This window comes from Helianthus annuus, chromosome 10 (genome assembly GCF_002127325.2).
Source record: "Helianthus annuus cultivar XRQ/B chromosome 10, HanXRQr2.0-SUNRISE, whole genome shotgun sequence".
NCBI lineage: Eukaryota > Viridiplantae > Streptophyta > Magnoliopsida > Asterales > Asteraceae > Helianthus > Helianthus annuus.
Genome location: NC_035442.2, coordinates 130,942,231 through 130,958,318, shown reverse-complemented (window position 1 = coordinate 130,958,318; position 16,088 = coordinate 130,942,231). Strand labels below are relative to the sequence as shown.

General features: G+C 39.3%; 1 pseudogene; it reads left to right on the top strand.

Annotated features, from left to right (window-relative positions):
• The first annotated feature begins 2,435 nt into the window (after nt 1–2,435).
• LOC110885624 lies at nt 2,436–6,305 on the top strand (annotated as a pseudogene).
• Nucleotides 6,306–16,088: the final 9,783 nt, after the last annotated feature.

Here is a 16,088-nt window from a genome sequence, read left to right as displayed (position 1 = left end):
CTTATTCTTGGGAGCATATTTAATCGTTACAAAGCTTCGGGTTCGTTAAAAGGTCACTCAGAGGTATAAATTAAACATGTTGACACATTTAACCCTTGTGGTTTGTAAACTTTCACTTTCTTCCACAAATGGCTTCATATGATTCATAATTCATTCGTTTAAGGGTATAAACATCGTGTAGGGTTGTTGTATGCTACAAAACAAGATATCGAAACCTTGTGAAATTTTTAACCCTTGCGGTTTGTAAACTTTCACTTTCCTGAGTCTATGAATGCTACAAAACAAGATCCTCGTGTCTAAGCCTGAGCAGAGTATTGAGCCAGGTTTCGATTCTAGATTAAGAGCTATGTCATATTGCGATCCCGAAATAATTTAAGGGGGAGTCTGCTAGCAAAGGGGAGTCTGAATATGCAAGAGCCAGTTTCTGATCCTGATAGTTGGTTAAAGATAGAAGCTGATGGAAAAGGATAGAGCCAGGATTGAGATTCTGGGAAAGTATGAGTGAGAGAAATAGGATAGATACTTTGGAAGAGCGCAAAGACTGATCAAAACAAGAGTCTAGGGATGTTTGTCCAATTCACACGAAATGGCAGAAGCCAGTTCGTACGAAATGAACATTGTCCATTTCGCACGAAATGGATCATGTCCATTCCATGCGAATTGGCAACACCTATATATACCTGAGCTTGTCATTTCATTTGTAACAGTTGTGATTCCAGAGCCGAGGTGCTGCTGAAGTGTCATATGATCTGTAACGCTTTCAAATCAATATTCAAGACAGTTAAAGTGAATCTGTGTATGAATCAAGCTGTAATCAAGTCCGAATCACTGAATTCCGCCTTTGATTTGGATTAGAACTTTTCTGATAGACTCGTTTAGATCGGTTCTCGATCCTACAACAGTACTCCTCGTGACACCAGCTAACCCGAACCACTGTTCGCGGCTTTTTATCACCAATTCAGCTTTGAAACACCATTTGTTTCGTTGTCGAATACTACCGGACCACTAGTGTTCTTATTGAACAACCCGACGATTGCCATCGATGCCCTTTCACACCAAACAAGCAATTAGTCAAGTTGCTTCCATTCTTTTCTCTCCCCTGCACCAATTATATCCCACCACAAAGCAAAGCAAAGCAAATGTTGAATGGATATATATGCACCACTGTTATCCATTATTATGCGATATGGATTCACCGTCTACGATACCACCTACTAAGGACTAGCTTTCCATTTGCAAATTAAGTCAGACATTCATAAGCTCAATGATTGGCCCACCAAATTCTCTCTTTGTTGAAATTGAATTGTTGTCACAATATTTATTCCTTATGATCACAATATTTCTTCCTTATGGGATCCATGTGGCAGTAACTTCGAATTCAACCTACATCAAAAGAAATCAGAATTACCACCTACCTCATATGTACCATTGACCCAGTAGAATGCATTGTCCGACTCTAATTCAACAAACCTTTTTGTTCTTCTTCTTTGTCATCAACCACTGCTAGTTTCACCATCGTTCCAACCCTGCGAGGGGTTGCCCCCTACTCGAAAACCTGACTCTTAAACCCGTCAAGTTTTGATACCAATTTTTGGAAAATTAGGCCTTTGATCGAACACAAAAAAACACATTGGACGAACTCGTTTGACTTTTTTATTATCTGTCAATGAAAGCACACACAGATTACAATAGTCCTAACCATCTATTTAAACTAAAACCAATCACCTTATGGTGCATTGGCAGCTTCATGACTTTCCAAAGGCCAGGTCATGAGTTAGAGTCTAACCTGGAGCAAAAAAAATTAATTTGAGCTGAGCTAGGGTTTTACTACCGTGGGCCTTGGGCAGTGGGTTTCCTCTGAAATGATGACGGGCCAGATCAATATTTGTTATTGTGATTTTTCCTTTTTATATCTTATAGGTCGTTAAACAGAAAAGTGAGTTTTATTGTCAATATGGCAATGATGACATCGAACTTTAACCAAGTAAATTTTAGAAAAGAGATTCCTAAGCTGTGGGTTTTCCCTTTGCATAAAAAAAGGTATGAACAGCAATGATTTTTCTTTGGTACAATAATTGGGATGAAACGATATCTTACCTAATTATTTTTATTTGTAATATTGTCTAAAACAGGATCTCTACACATTGATATATGTTGGAAAATATCTATAAAGTTTCTTTATAGAAATTAGATAATAACGTTTGCATAATAAATTATAATGATATGAATGACTAGAGTAGTAGTTTACTTTCAAATACGACCAACACCGGTAATTTCTATTTTTGATAATTATATATATATATGGAACCCATTAAGTCTAACTAACTTTTAGGATAATCTTAGCCATTTAAACTCATCAACTTTTGATCTGGACCCTTTAAACTCAAATAAAAAACTGTAGTAATGGCAGTTCAGGAAAGTTATACTCTCTCCCACGTCTCCTACCCACGTTCCAGTAACTTCCATATACACTTCCTTTTAAAGCAGACCTGTGTCTCAAACCTACATTTTTGCCCCATTCCCCTCCATCCATCGCTCTCGATCCAATTGCGCTTTGAAAAGTAAAACTGAAGCATCGATTTCTGGCAACACAACCTGTCTTTGAAGCACCGATTCCAAGAATCACGGCTTCTTTACCTCCGAAAATGTCAAAAGCATGGCCTTAGTTCTCCGGCGACGTGAAGATATCTCGCCGATCAATGGAATAAATGTCTTCTTCGCTTGTATAAACACACTAATCTTCCACCTTCAACTGTGAATCATCATCCCTAGATCTCAATAAAGATGGTAAGTTCTTTTAATTTTCAACTTCTCATTTCTGGTTTTGAATCGATTAATTCTGTGATTTATTTTGTTAAGATAACGGGGGATGTTTATGTTCCTCCATAATCCAATATAAGCTAAACAGCGAGTTGTTATTCTGATTCATGGGTTTTAGAATTTGGAAACAGTGGGATTAGGAATGTGGTTACTGGTTGAGTGTAGACAAGGTGTTTGATAAAATGCCTGAGTGAATGTTTGATGTTTGTTTGCTTGTGTTTGGGTTGTGTGATTGTGTGTAATGGTTTGTGGGTTGCAGAAAGTGGAGAAGCTTTTATCGAAGGTTGACCGGTCGCTGAAAAGGTCGATGATTGATGCGCTTAGGCCGTCGATGAGGGCGTTGATTAAAGACGGTCTTTCAAAACATTCTGATGTTGATGTGAAGGTTGCAGTTGCTTCCTGCATAAGCGAGATAACGAGAATTACAGCTCCTGATGCACCTTACGATGATAACCAAATGAGGGTATACCATGACATGATACACACAACTTGATATTTACATATATGTTTATGTATATTGAATTGTATTCTAAACTTTTCTTTATGCACAGGATGTATTTAAGTTAATTGTTTCTACGTTTGAGGGTTTAGCTGACCAGTCCAGCCGATCTTACGCCAAAAGAGCTTCAATTCAACTGCTTCGAAAGTCAGGTCATGTGTCATCATGCTTGATCTTGAATGTGATGCGTTAATTGTGGAAATGTTTGAGCATTTTCTAAAATCAGTAAGGTGTGTTATAGAGTTCTTAGTGCTAAGTTATGCTTCATTTTCGTAACAATATGTAATTATATATTTTTGAATTTCAGGGACTATCATTTAGACTCCGTTTTTCCATCGATGGGAAGTATAATGGTGTTGGTTATAGAAGAAAGTGAAGAAATTCCAGTTGAGATGCTCAAACCACTACTCGCTCGTGTTAAAAACGATAATACGGTACGAGGTTTACGGCATCTTTATTAATCAAGTTAAACTTGTGTTCGGTTTCCCATTAAGTTTTTGACCGAGTTATTCATCTTAATTTAGGATGTCTTGCCAATAGCTCGAAATTTAAGTGAACGAGTGCTTGTGAAATCTGCCGAAAGGCTAAAGCCTTACCTTCTGCCAGCTGTCACGGCTCTTGGTGAATCTTTAGATACGTACACTAAAGTTGTGACTGCAGTATGTAAAGGTACAACTGCTACTAAGGGGGTTTTGCTGTACGGACCACCTGGAACTGGGAAGACCATACTAGCTAAAGCCAATCTAAAGTTGTTTTTTATCCATCTTACGGTTCCCAATATAATAGCTAGTGGTTTGGCGATGCTTAAAAACTTGGTAAGTTTATACGCGTATGAGATCATTCTTTTTTTGGTAATTGAAATTGTGTTTACCGTCTTATGGGTGCAGATCTCGATGCCTAAAATGATTGCAGATGTAACTTTGGGTGACCAGAAAAAAAGAAACCTTTTGATGATGCTTTTAAGAGATTTTGTCATGTTTGTGCAAAGGGGCACGAATGTAGTTGTTTCCTGGCTGGCATTTGCGAGAATGGTAAGTTTTATATATTCTGTGGAAAATAAAACTGATGGTGATACTGAATAATTGGTGGTCGCAAAGTAGGTTGGTCAAGTGGGTTGGTAATTGGTCAGAATATGTACTCTTTGTACGGTTTGAAATAGGCCGAGTCGGACTGGGTCTAAACACTCTTTGTCGAAATTTTTCTATTCATCTTATGAATAAGTCAAATATGGTTACAAATTATATTATTTTGATAAAACATTGTTTTTTTTAATAAAATCTATTAGGTCTTTTATGCTACACTTTGAAGTATGTGGTTATATTATTCATATTGTCGATCGTATGAATTTAGAGGTTTAGATTGGATTTATCAATATTTTGAATAAAATCATTTCTCATTAGGGGGTTTGTATGCATTATATATAGACTCTGGCTGACTTTTGGTTGGTTCGACCTACTTGGCAATTTTTTTGACCCGTTTGAGGTAAAACACAACCCAAACTGATCCATTCATAAGTAAGTGGATCAAAATTGTCACCAAAACACAACCCAAACTGTCCGCTTATTATAATGTAACTTAATATCATATTTTTTATTACACTCCAATTGATCTGAGGTAATAAATATTACTACATGTTATTGCCAGATTGGCATCAATGCAGAATGGCAAGGTCACCAGGGTCATATTGCTCCACTTGATTATGTACAAGCAATAATATTACCTTCATCCCATTTGAAGTTGGACATCTCTGCACCCACGTAGGGACGCTGTTGTTCTTGACTTCTCCAGCAAGTTTGTAACTCATTTGGTATGTGGTAATTATTTTGTTTTGATATGCAAGGTTCTGTTGTAAAGATATTTACTATTTACATTTCAAATCACAGGTTAGTAATAGACTTCGCCTTACCGCAGTCTTGAGCAAATTTCTTCAGCCTATTCAAGTATCAGCTAAAGAATTTTTCCTCCGGTGGAGATCACTACCTGGACCTCATTTAAACTTCATGAAGTGGTTTGTGCATGTTACCAAATATCTTAAATATATTTGCTAACTTTAATACCTTTTACCTTATATCTAAGGAGTTAAATTGTATACTTTAACCATGTCGAGCTGTTATCCTACCTTGTGATAAGCATATGACTTTGCTTATTGGATGTGGGTGACCATATCAAATCAATTTCGGGTTAAAACATTTGGGTAGGTTTGAGTCGATCCACAACACTTTTTTCTCTTTTTCCTTGAATTTTGAAAATAAATAATGTGTTAATTGTTATTGCAAAACATTGTTATGATAAGTAATTTTAATGCATCAACAGTGCATTAGATACGCTTGCTGAATAGAGTTTAGTGTGGCCTTTATGTCATTTTTTTTCATCTTTTTGAAGAAATTAATCTATTGTTAATAATGAGACAGGGTAGAGGCGTGACCGCGTGAGACCCATGTCCTTAAGAGAAATGGCAAATTTGTTCAACAGCTTGGGTTTGTTCTGGACTGGTAAGTTATTCTTAATATTATTATATTTTGTGTAACAACAGTTACTACCTAAAAATCTAAAATACAATTATACAAGTTTGTTTGACTTTTAAAGTCAAAGCTTATCTAAAACTTGGGCATTTTCTTTTTCTGATTAGAACTGAACTGATCTAGCTGGCAGAACGCAACTCCGCATGACAATTCCATCAAGGCCCAGCACTAACGTTTGAGAATGTTTTTAGTTTTGAGTTCCATACCAATAAGATTATGCATATATGAGGTAGCGGGTTGGGTGGGGAGTGGACCAACGTAAGTGTGGGTCTAAGTGTAACATTTGTTTATACAAGTTTTCGTTTTTTCATCAAGTTTTGAACGTTTTAGCTTGATATAACTTATTTCTAGGGAGTTGTTGCATCGTATTAGTTTATGCAATATAGATAAGACATTAAGTTGATTGTATATCACGTACTCTAATTGTTGTGCCTGTTGTATGAATTGCCAAGATTTGCAACCCATTATTGATGTTGTACAAGAAGGTGTGTGTGAAGGTGTGTGTATATATTGCTTTGACTTACTGATCGTCGACTACTGATTGATTTGTCGGTTTGACTTTTAGAAATCCATTAATTTATAATTTACATGATTGATTTATTTCATTGTAGTATTTTTTTTTTTTTTTTTTTTTTTTTGCATAAACATAGCACTTCCTAATTCAGTAGTTATGGATTTCAATGTTTTTTTGTAAACTTGAACTTGCATTGAACTCATAGATTTTTTGATGCATATGGATGCAATTCGGATTTTTTTTAAATACCCGTCCACCGGACGGGTATTAAACTAGTTTTTGTGGAATTTAACAAGTATGTAAAAGGGTTTTCGGTAGTACATTTTAAGATCATTGACAATCGACCCTTCATATATTTGTAAAGTGTGTTAGTTATATTACTAGGACTAGTCATAAGTGGATGATAGAGAAAAAATATTATTGTTAATATGTAGATATAAAGAAAACATTATTCACCCTAGTAATTTTTTTAATATTTTTGAAAGTGATTGTGATTGGTGGCGAAAGAAAAAAGATAATAATAAAAGGTATAAAATAATATTATTTAATTGAAAATGAGAAAGTAAAAAATGGTGATTTTTAGTGTAATTATATAGATAAAAATAAGAATTTCAATGTGAATGATCTAACTGTGTAACCGAATAATAAAGAGTTCAATATCTAGTTTGATAAAATGAAAAAAAAAAGCATCAAGAGAATTCACCGTTTGAAGGAGTATGGTCCCAAATCTCACACTAAGCTTGGCCACGAGTGACCACCACCCAGCTCAATACCCCTATCGATAAGAATTCATCTGCGTTCGTGCGGGCACGCGCAAACCCAGTTTGCTTTCCCACTTGAGAAAAGATGAGAAGACTCACCTTGTGTATGAAAACAAATGTTTTCGTCCCAAAAAGGGATGCGGTAGCCACTGCAGTTACCGCACATAGCGATGTGGTCCAGACCCGCATCCTATTGTCTATACAAGTGAAACTGACACTTTGACTTAAGTGTCCAAACCAACAAGTGGCCTGTCCGGGCACTGACAGCGGTCAGCTGCCCAACCCACATGCATAAAAAGCCGGTGGACGGACTGGCAGCTGTAGCAGGACGTGGCAACACCTCAGGAAGCGTCCAATGGTTCCGTGACCTGCGTTTCTGATACACCTGCAAAAGGCTACGCGTTGTCAGACTAACCACTTGACTATCCTCCTTCGTTCTTCGACAATAAACACCCATCCCGGACCAGGTTTGAGGTAACGCTAATCTGCTTTCTCTCACATACTACTCAAACACACACTTTGCTCTCAAGCAAATACTGATTCTCACGCCGGGGAGTGGTAACAAGGAGCACCCCCCACCCCATCCTCCTTGTTACGAGTCACGGTGTGTTTCCTTGTGCAGGAGACCGGTTAAAGGACGACCCGGCTCCTGATAAAAAAAAAGGAATTAACCCTACTTAACGAGACTAGTGAATTAACCCTCCCAATTAACCACTGTTTCATCACCATTCTAGTTTCTTCTTGCTTTTTCATTAGTTTTCTCATCTTATAGAAATATATGATTTAACTGTTATGTTTTTGGGACTAGTAATATTTACCAATTACGTTAGTCTTTTAGTATAAGCTTAAAATTGTCAATTTATATTTGATTTAACAAATTTTTCTATGTAAATTTAGGACCCCATATTGCGACGCAACCGATATACCAAACAATAAATAGACGTATGAATGTCAAATCACGTAACTGTACTGTGACGTGTTAACTCGCTAAATTTATACAATGATAAACGATTAAAAAGTTGTTTAGCCTACACACAAAACAAATATTTTCAACTCCAATGCCTAACTATATGATAATCCAACATTTATACATGTACTGAAATTAGGAATATTAAAAAATTAGTAAAGTGATTATTTCCTAAACAAATACATTGAGAGAGTTGAGAAGTATGTGGGTGTGATTTTAAAACAAATAAGGGTAAATTACACTTTTCATCCTTTATGTTTGTATCGGATTGCAATGAATAACCTTTAACTTCAATAAATACAGTCACAATCTTTTATTTGGAAAACCTATTACACCTTACGTCCTTTAGCACTCACCAGGTTAAAATTTTCAGTTAGCTATAGCATGTGCCTTGTATATGAGGGTATGCTAGTAATTTTACCTATTATATTTAAAGCATATCTTATTTTCTCATGTCTCTTTCTCAAGAAAAAAAAAATTAAATCCCAAAATTTGCAAAAATACGACACAACACAAATTTAACCCTTTTCACCCACATCTTCATCATCCATTCAAGTATCTATGATAACATTCATCACTCAACATTCCGAAAGAAATAATATTAATTCAATGTGACAAATCTTCTTCAAATTAATATTAAAGCAACGGTTACTGAACCGAATCCAGAACCCTAGTTCAACCGATGACGCCACCGGTTCATTCGGCGTCACGTCACGCTCGGAAGAAATAGTTCGTTGCCGCTAATCCGTCTTCGTGTTTATCGACACGTGTCTCGTAGTCGGAGAAAAATGTAGATCTGAAGTTCACACCGGGAAACAGATCTGAAGTTCACACCGGTTGTTTCCCCTTCATACAGAGATATGGGGGAAATGTGAAGGTCACACCGGTGGTTTCCCTTTCATCTGAATCTTTTGTCTATTGCCGGAAAAGAGTCTACCGCCGGTAACAGAGTGTGGGTCTCTTTGTTGATATGCATGAGTGTTACAACAATGGTTGATGGTGGGGATTGTGGTGAATATGAAGGGGGAGTGAAGATCCAAAGAATCGCTTTGAGACCGGAATCTGTAAATGAAGGGGTTGGACCTTGTGTAATAGCTGGAAACTCTACCTGCAAAACAATAAACTGTTAGGCTCGCCGCAGAGATGGGAGGGCCACTCTGCGACCACCCTCCGGCGTGAGGATAAGTATTGGTAGAGAGAGAGAAAGTAGGGACGAAGGTTCAGAAAATCGTACTTGGGCTTGTACTTGATGGGGTATTTATAATGGTCAACTGGCATGACGTCATTCGTCCGGACGCACTTAAATGAGTGTCCGTCCTCGGCGATATGGGAACGGTCATCTTCAGGATGTCCGTCCGAGTATGGTGCAGTCCGTCCTCAGGGGTCATATCCGGATCCGGATATGTATCTTCAAGTCCCCCAGTTTGTTAAGTCGTCATTAGACTTAATAAAATGTTGCTGATGTGGTGCATCTGATCGAACAACGTGTCGTTTTTTAAATGGTGCTGACGTGGCGTAGGTGAGGCAAATGGTTTGACCGTCAGTCACCTATGCGTGACGGTTATAAAACCTCGGATTAGGAATCGTGAACGTCTGTTGAAGCGACGGTTTGATTTGACTATCCCTAACCGACTTACTTTCCCTATAAAAACTTGTTTCACCATTTTATTTTTACCTATTTCCTTTCCTTTTCTTCTCTCGCCTGTTATCTTCTTTGTTCTCTTATCTTCTTCTTCTCTTAAAAATGTGCGTTCTTTTTCTTTCTGGTTTTCTGTATTATGGCTCCTGGTAAAGACAACCTGTCGGAGAGTGTGAGCATTCTTACCTAACGGTAGTTGGATAAGTTTGTTCAGGAATATAGGATCCCATTAGATCTTCATCCGGTACTCCCTTCGAAGAATGAAACCATATATCCCTTTCGTCAGGGGAAGTTTCCCTTATATACTCGCGTCTGTACCTTCGCGAATTATAGGGTTCCGTTTTCGAGGTTTTTAATTAGGGTTCTTCAATTTTTTCGGGTTCATATCTGTCAAGTCAACCCATTCGGCCTTAGCCGTGTGAACCATTTTGAAATTTCTTGTAGGGCCCAGAACCAGAGGCCGAACTTAGACGTCTTCCGGTATTTTTACGAGTTTATTACTGCCGGGGATTGGTATCCTTTCGCTCACCGGAAGGGTATTCCTCCCCCCTCCGGAGATGAATGGTCCAGTTTAAAAAATTGGAAAGACAATTTTTTCTGGTTAGACGACCGTTGTCTTCTGGTAGAGATGGCATGGTGGTTCAAGGATCAGACGATGTCCTTTGACCTGGAAGATGGTTTTGTTTTTAACAAAGAATTGGCTCGTGCCCTGATTGAGCATAAGTCCCCGATCCGTCCCCTTCCCGAGCATTTTCTTTTGTTGGGTCGAGTCTGTTTTTCTTGGGGCCAAGGGGATAGGGATTAGCCGGTTATCCGCACGAAGCGTAAACATAAGTCTCCGGCCTTTTACCTTCCCCTTCGGCCTTTTTCTTCCTTTACTATTTCTGACTTGTATTTCTTTTGGAATGCAGGAACGGAGATGTCTTTGAGGGATGCGTTGAAGGTTCCGAATTTCAATGTTCTGGATTTCGACTTGGACGAACAACTGGAAGGTGAAGTTCCTCTTATGCAGCAAGTGGCCTCGTCAGCTCAGGAGATACGTCTCCCGACTAATCAGGATACATCCGATCCTTCCGCTGCTGAAGCTACTTCTTCCGTTCCGACGCCTTCGAAGGGTGCCGCTGGGTCTTCCGGGTCTCAGGCTGGGAAAAAGTCTATTTTGGATGACGTGGATAGTGATCCGGAGGTGCGGAGCTTGGATGAAGCCTTGCAATATCACCCTTCCTCTGTTTCTTTGAAAAGTAAAGGTGTTATGCCTGATGCTGATCCGAAGGGCCTTATTCGCAAAAGGAAGAATGAGTCTTTGCAAATCCGTTCATCCGATCCTCTTCCCATGCCGAAGACGAAGAAAAACAAGAAAGGTTCTTCCCACTCTAGTGGTGACGTGATGATTGAACTGGATGAACATCTTTCAGGTGGGAAATCATCCAGAGAGGAGGCTGCTAAGGCTCGCTCTGAACCTACCCCTACCTTTTCTGGCAGTTTTCTCCCTGTTAATGAAGTGGAGAATCCGATAACTATGAGCAAGGGGGATGAAAGGACTCATGGTAATATGAAGACGGTGACCTTTTCAGGTACGATTTTGGATTCATCTCTGGGTCCGGACTATTTTATTGATGGCGAGGAAGACCAAGTATCTTCTCTTCCTCCATCTTAGTTCGGACCTAAGTTGATGTCCTTCTTTCGTTATGCAGATGTTTTTTCGGACGAGATGGATATAGATCCGGTAACGGCGGATGAGAAGTTTGTACCGGAGTGGGATATCCGGAACTGGGATTCGGTGATGGATGACCTTGTTGCCCGGACGTTCCTCTTTAATATCAGTACCCCGTTGGAGCATGCTCGGAGTCGGAAGATGAAGAACCAAGATTTAGGTGTTGCGGTCTTGTCTAATCAAGCCCAATCTAACCTTTTTGTGACAGAACTATATCGTAGATGGGTTGAAGCGGAATCTGTGAGGGAGAACCTAGAGAAGGAGAGTCTTTCTTTAAAACAATATTCAGAGAACTCCAGACGTTGAAAAGAAAATTGCCCAGCTTACTTAAGATCTTCAGGCCTAGAAAGAGAAGGATAAATCTTTAACCACCTAGAATCAATCATCCCAAGCAGCCGCTGCTTCCGCCGCGGAAGAGCGGGACAGAATATCAGCGGAGTTGAAATACTTTGTTGAATCTTTAAAGAAGAAAGATGAAGAGCACAAGGTGGTTCTGTCGAAGATGGAGGAGCCTTTCACAAACGCTCGTTTGGCCTATGCGAATATGATGGCAGGTTCGTACCTTACTTGATTTGATTCCTTACATATTATTATTTCTTTCTAACACATTGGTCAGAGCGGGATGCACTTAAAACAGGGGAGGCCGACCTGAAGGCTCAGATTGAAGAAATGAAAGGGCATCATAAAACCGAAATTGAGGAAATCAAGATGGAGAATGCTGATTTGGAAGCGAAGGTGGAGGATCTTCAAGCAACAAAAACCTGGCTGCTTTCGGAAGGAGCAAAATTGCTTGCCAAGAATATACATAAGGGTCCAGAGATGACTGCGGTTGTTGCCGCTGTAAACAACGCGATGAGCACCGTGGGTATCAATTTTGGGCTTCAAAACGGGTATATCCATGCTCTCAACAAAAAGACTCCATATGCTGAGGTTCCATTGTTGAACCGGAATGCTAAAGACGAATTAAACACAGCTGTTGCTTGCTTTGATTCCCTTACTTTTTCGGTGATAGAGGATCTTTCGAAGCTTGTTAATGAACCGCTTTCTAAAATCAAGGATGCTCTCTTCTTTGCGGGTGGAGAATCTCCGAAAGAATGAGGTGGACATGCCCGGTTTCTTGGGGTATGCACCTGTGTGAATTTTAGTTGATCAATTTCTAGGAAGGTGGACATATCCGGTAATTTGGGATATGCACCTTGTTTTGATTTGGAACTTATCGTAATGGTCCTGTTTTTACCGTTTCGTACATTTGGCAATTATCCTTTTCTTTGTAAATGACTTATATGACTTCCGGCTTTATTAATCCGGTTTCTTGATGTAATCACTTTGTTTTACATGCGTCCATGCTTTTGATGTTTACATTTTTTCTCCTTTCTTTAGAACGTTCTTTTTAGTGTGCGGATCCGTCTTGTATACTTAGGATAATTTTCAAATGAAAGTAAACATACGGACGATGCCAGTCCGTTCTTACTTTTTAGGGTTAGCGTCCCTAATTCGGCCGACGATAACTTTTCATGTTGCAACTTGTTAATTGATAGAGAATTCATGCCTTCTATTTGATTATTCCGGAGCATATTCCCCGAACAGTACATATTGTTGGGATTGAACCCTATCAGAGGAACAGATAATTAAAGCCAAAACTGGATCAGAACAGTGGATTCTGAATAAGCAGATGCTGATATACAAATCTCTCCCCTTGAAAGTGATTACAACTACTGATGACCTCCTATCTGTTGATCTTGCTAAACTGCTGACCCATAACTGCTGCTCAACTAAAGATCTGATGGAAGACTAAAGTCCTGCTGATTCAATCTACTGCTTTGAGTCAAGCACTCCTGATCCGGACAAGTGCTGCTGGGTTCACAGCAGTAGAAGGTTGCAGCAGCTGTTCTAAAGTCTGTTTTGTAATAGAATGTATTAGCAGTAGTTAACACAAACAGTGTCTGTATAGATCAGAGGTTAGAGTTTGTTAGGAGGTTAGATGTCACTTTCATGGTGACGTCAGCAAAGATGCTCAGTAGTTTGCAAGTGCCTATAAATAGTTCAGTACTTGGTACTGTTCTATTAGCTCTTTTGCATCATTCGTCTTCTTTGCACGAACAAACTACTGAGCTCTGGCTGAGGGGGAGTTTGCATTCTTACATCAATCATTGTAATCGTAGTTGAAATAAATTCAATCTTTCGGTTCTCTGTGTAAAGATGTTTGATAAAAGTATTACTCTCGTTTGATTGTATGCAAAGTTTGTTTTCATTATAATTTCCGCTGCACACTCATCCATCTTCTTCTTATTTTCAAACATAAAATACAATCAAAAACAAACTCAGATCCAACACATATCGATAAAAACTTTTACTAACTGCGGGTAATACCCTCCGCAATTCATAATAAGGAATAAAAAAGGTGCGGGTAATACCCTCCGCGGTACAAGGAAAATAGAAAATTGTGCGGTTCGTAGCCTCTACATTGCAAATTTATTTGAAATATTCTAAGGTTTCTTTTAAAGGAAACATCGTTTGAGGTGCATCCCGTTCCAAGTACGAGGAACGGGAGTTCCATCCAACTTCGCGAGTGTGTAAGCACCATTCTTTCCGGCGGTTTTGATTTGGTAGGGTCCCTCTCACTTCGGAGACATCTTCCCTGTACCTTCGGCCAAACTCGCATCATTTCTCGCATAACATAATCTCCTTCTTTGAACCAGACCTCTTTGACTTTTGAGTTGTAATGTTTTTCCAACTCTTTTTTGTATTGTGCTTCTCGGATGGCCGCGAGTTCTCTTCTTTCCTCAACCAAGTCGAGGTTCAGACGGTGTCCTTGTTCATTCTCATCTTGGCTTTGGAGCATGCGAGGGGTTGGAATACCGACTTCGGTGGGAATGACCGCCTCTGTGCCGTATGTCAGACTGAAAGGAGTTTCCTTTGTGCTTGTCTTTGGCATCGTCCTGTGTGCCCACAGGACGTGCGGAAGTTCGTCTGCCCAAGAGACTCCTTCCTTCCCCAGCCGCTTTTTGATGCCTTCTACAATACTGCGGTTAGCCCTTTCCACCTGTCCATTGGCCTGGGGATGGGCGACCGAAGTGAAGTTCTGCTTGATGTGCATCCTTTCGCACCACGTTTTGAATGGTTTTTCAGCGAACTATTTACCATTATCGCTCATGATGCATAGTGGCATTCCGTATCTGCATATTATGTTCTCCCAGACGAACCGCAGTATCTGATCTCCAGTTATAGTTCGGAGAGGTTTGGCTTCAATCCACTTTGTAAAGTAGTCAATTGCTACTAGTAAGAACCTTACTCCTCCCGTGGAGACAGGGAAAGGACCAACGATATCAATTCCCCAATTTTGAAATGGCCAGGCCGAAGTTACAGGGACGAGGTCGTTTTAAGCTCGATGACTGATGGGGGCATGCCGCTGACAATCCTCACATGCTTGCAACTCACTAACAGCACTTTGATGCATGCCCGGCCAAAAATACCCGGCGTTCATTGCTTTTGCTATGACTATCCTTGGTCCTGAGTGGATGTCGCAGATTCCCCAATGGATTTCTCTTATAACATAGTTGGCCTCTTCCGGAGTTAAACATCTCAGGAGCGGTCTCAAGAATGTCTTCCGATAAAGCTTTTCCTCGTGAATTTGATACTGTAGTGCTTTCACTTTCATCTTCCGTGCTTGAGCTTTATCCTCCAGGAGTTTGCCATCTTTCAGATAGTCCAGGATCGGAGTCATCCATGACTTTGCTTGAATAGAGATTGACATTACGGCTTCCGCTTGATCAATGGCCGGAGCTTGTAGAGTCTCGACCAGCACCTCTTTGGACAAGTGACACAATGTGACGGATGCAAGCTTACTTAGAGCATCAGCTTTCTTATTCTTACTTCTTGGGATGTGAACCACCTTGCATGAATCAAACTGATGCGTGTGTAGTGTAATATATTTTAGATATATATTTTAAGCCCTTTTTACACTTTTTAGCCAAGTTTTAAATTTATAAAACACGATATTTACTAACACTAAACACACATATGGGCAAGTGCACCCATCGTGGACGTAGTATAGTGTTGGTAAGATACCGAGGTCGTCTAAGGACACAAGAGCTTTTAGTACCGGTTTATCCTCAACGTCTAATCAAATCAAAATGTTAGAAAAAGATTTTTAAACTAAGAAAATAAAACTAACTAAATGCTGAAAAATAAAATAAAAATACAAGCAGATAGAAAAGATGAATCACTTGGATATGACTCGTGTATTAGTATAACCTTTGATTATTTTTGCACTTTTGCACTTGTTTAAGAGATTATCTTAGTTATTGTAGTAGGCCCCTCTTTTGAAGGCGACGTTACCCTCAACCCAGTAGTTTGAGTCAGCAAGGATACAATCCTAAAGGGTCGGATTATTGAAAGATAAGCTATCCCGACTATTCCTGATGTCTCATCCTCATTTTCATTTTACTAGAGAACGTGGGTATATGTCAATTGAACGGGTATTACAAAGCCTCAGCCAGGTCCTAGAATTTACCAAAAGAACAACTTTTTAAGTTTCAATATGAATCAAAATATCGATCGTGAATCATTCAAATGGGGATTCCTTGCTCAAAGATGTTCATTTGTACATGTATCATATATGTCACATGTGACATGTGATACATTTCCGCTCA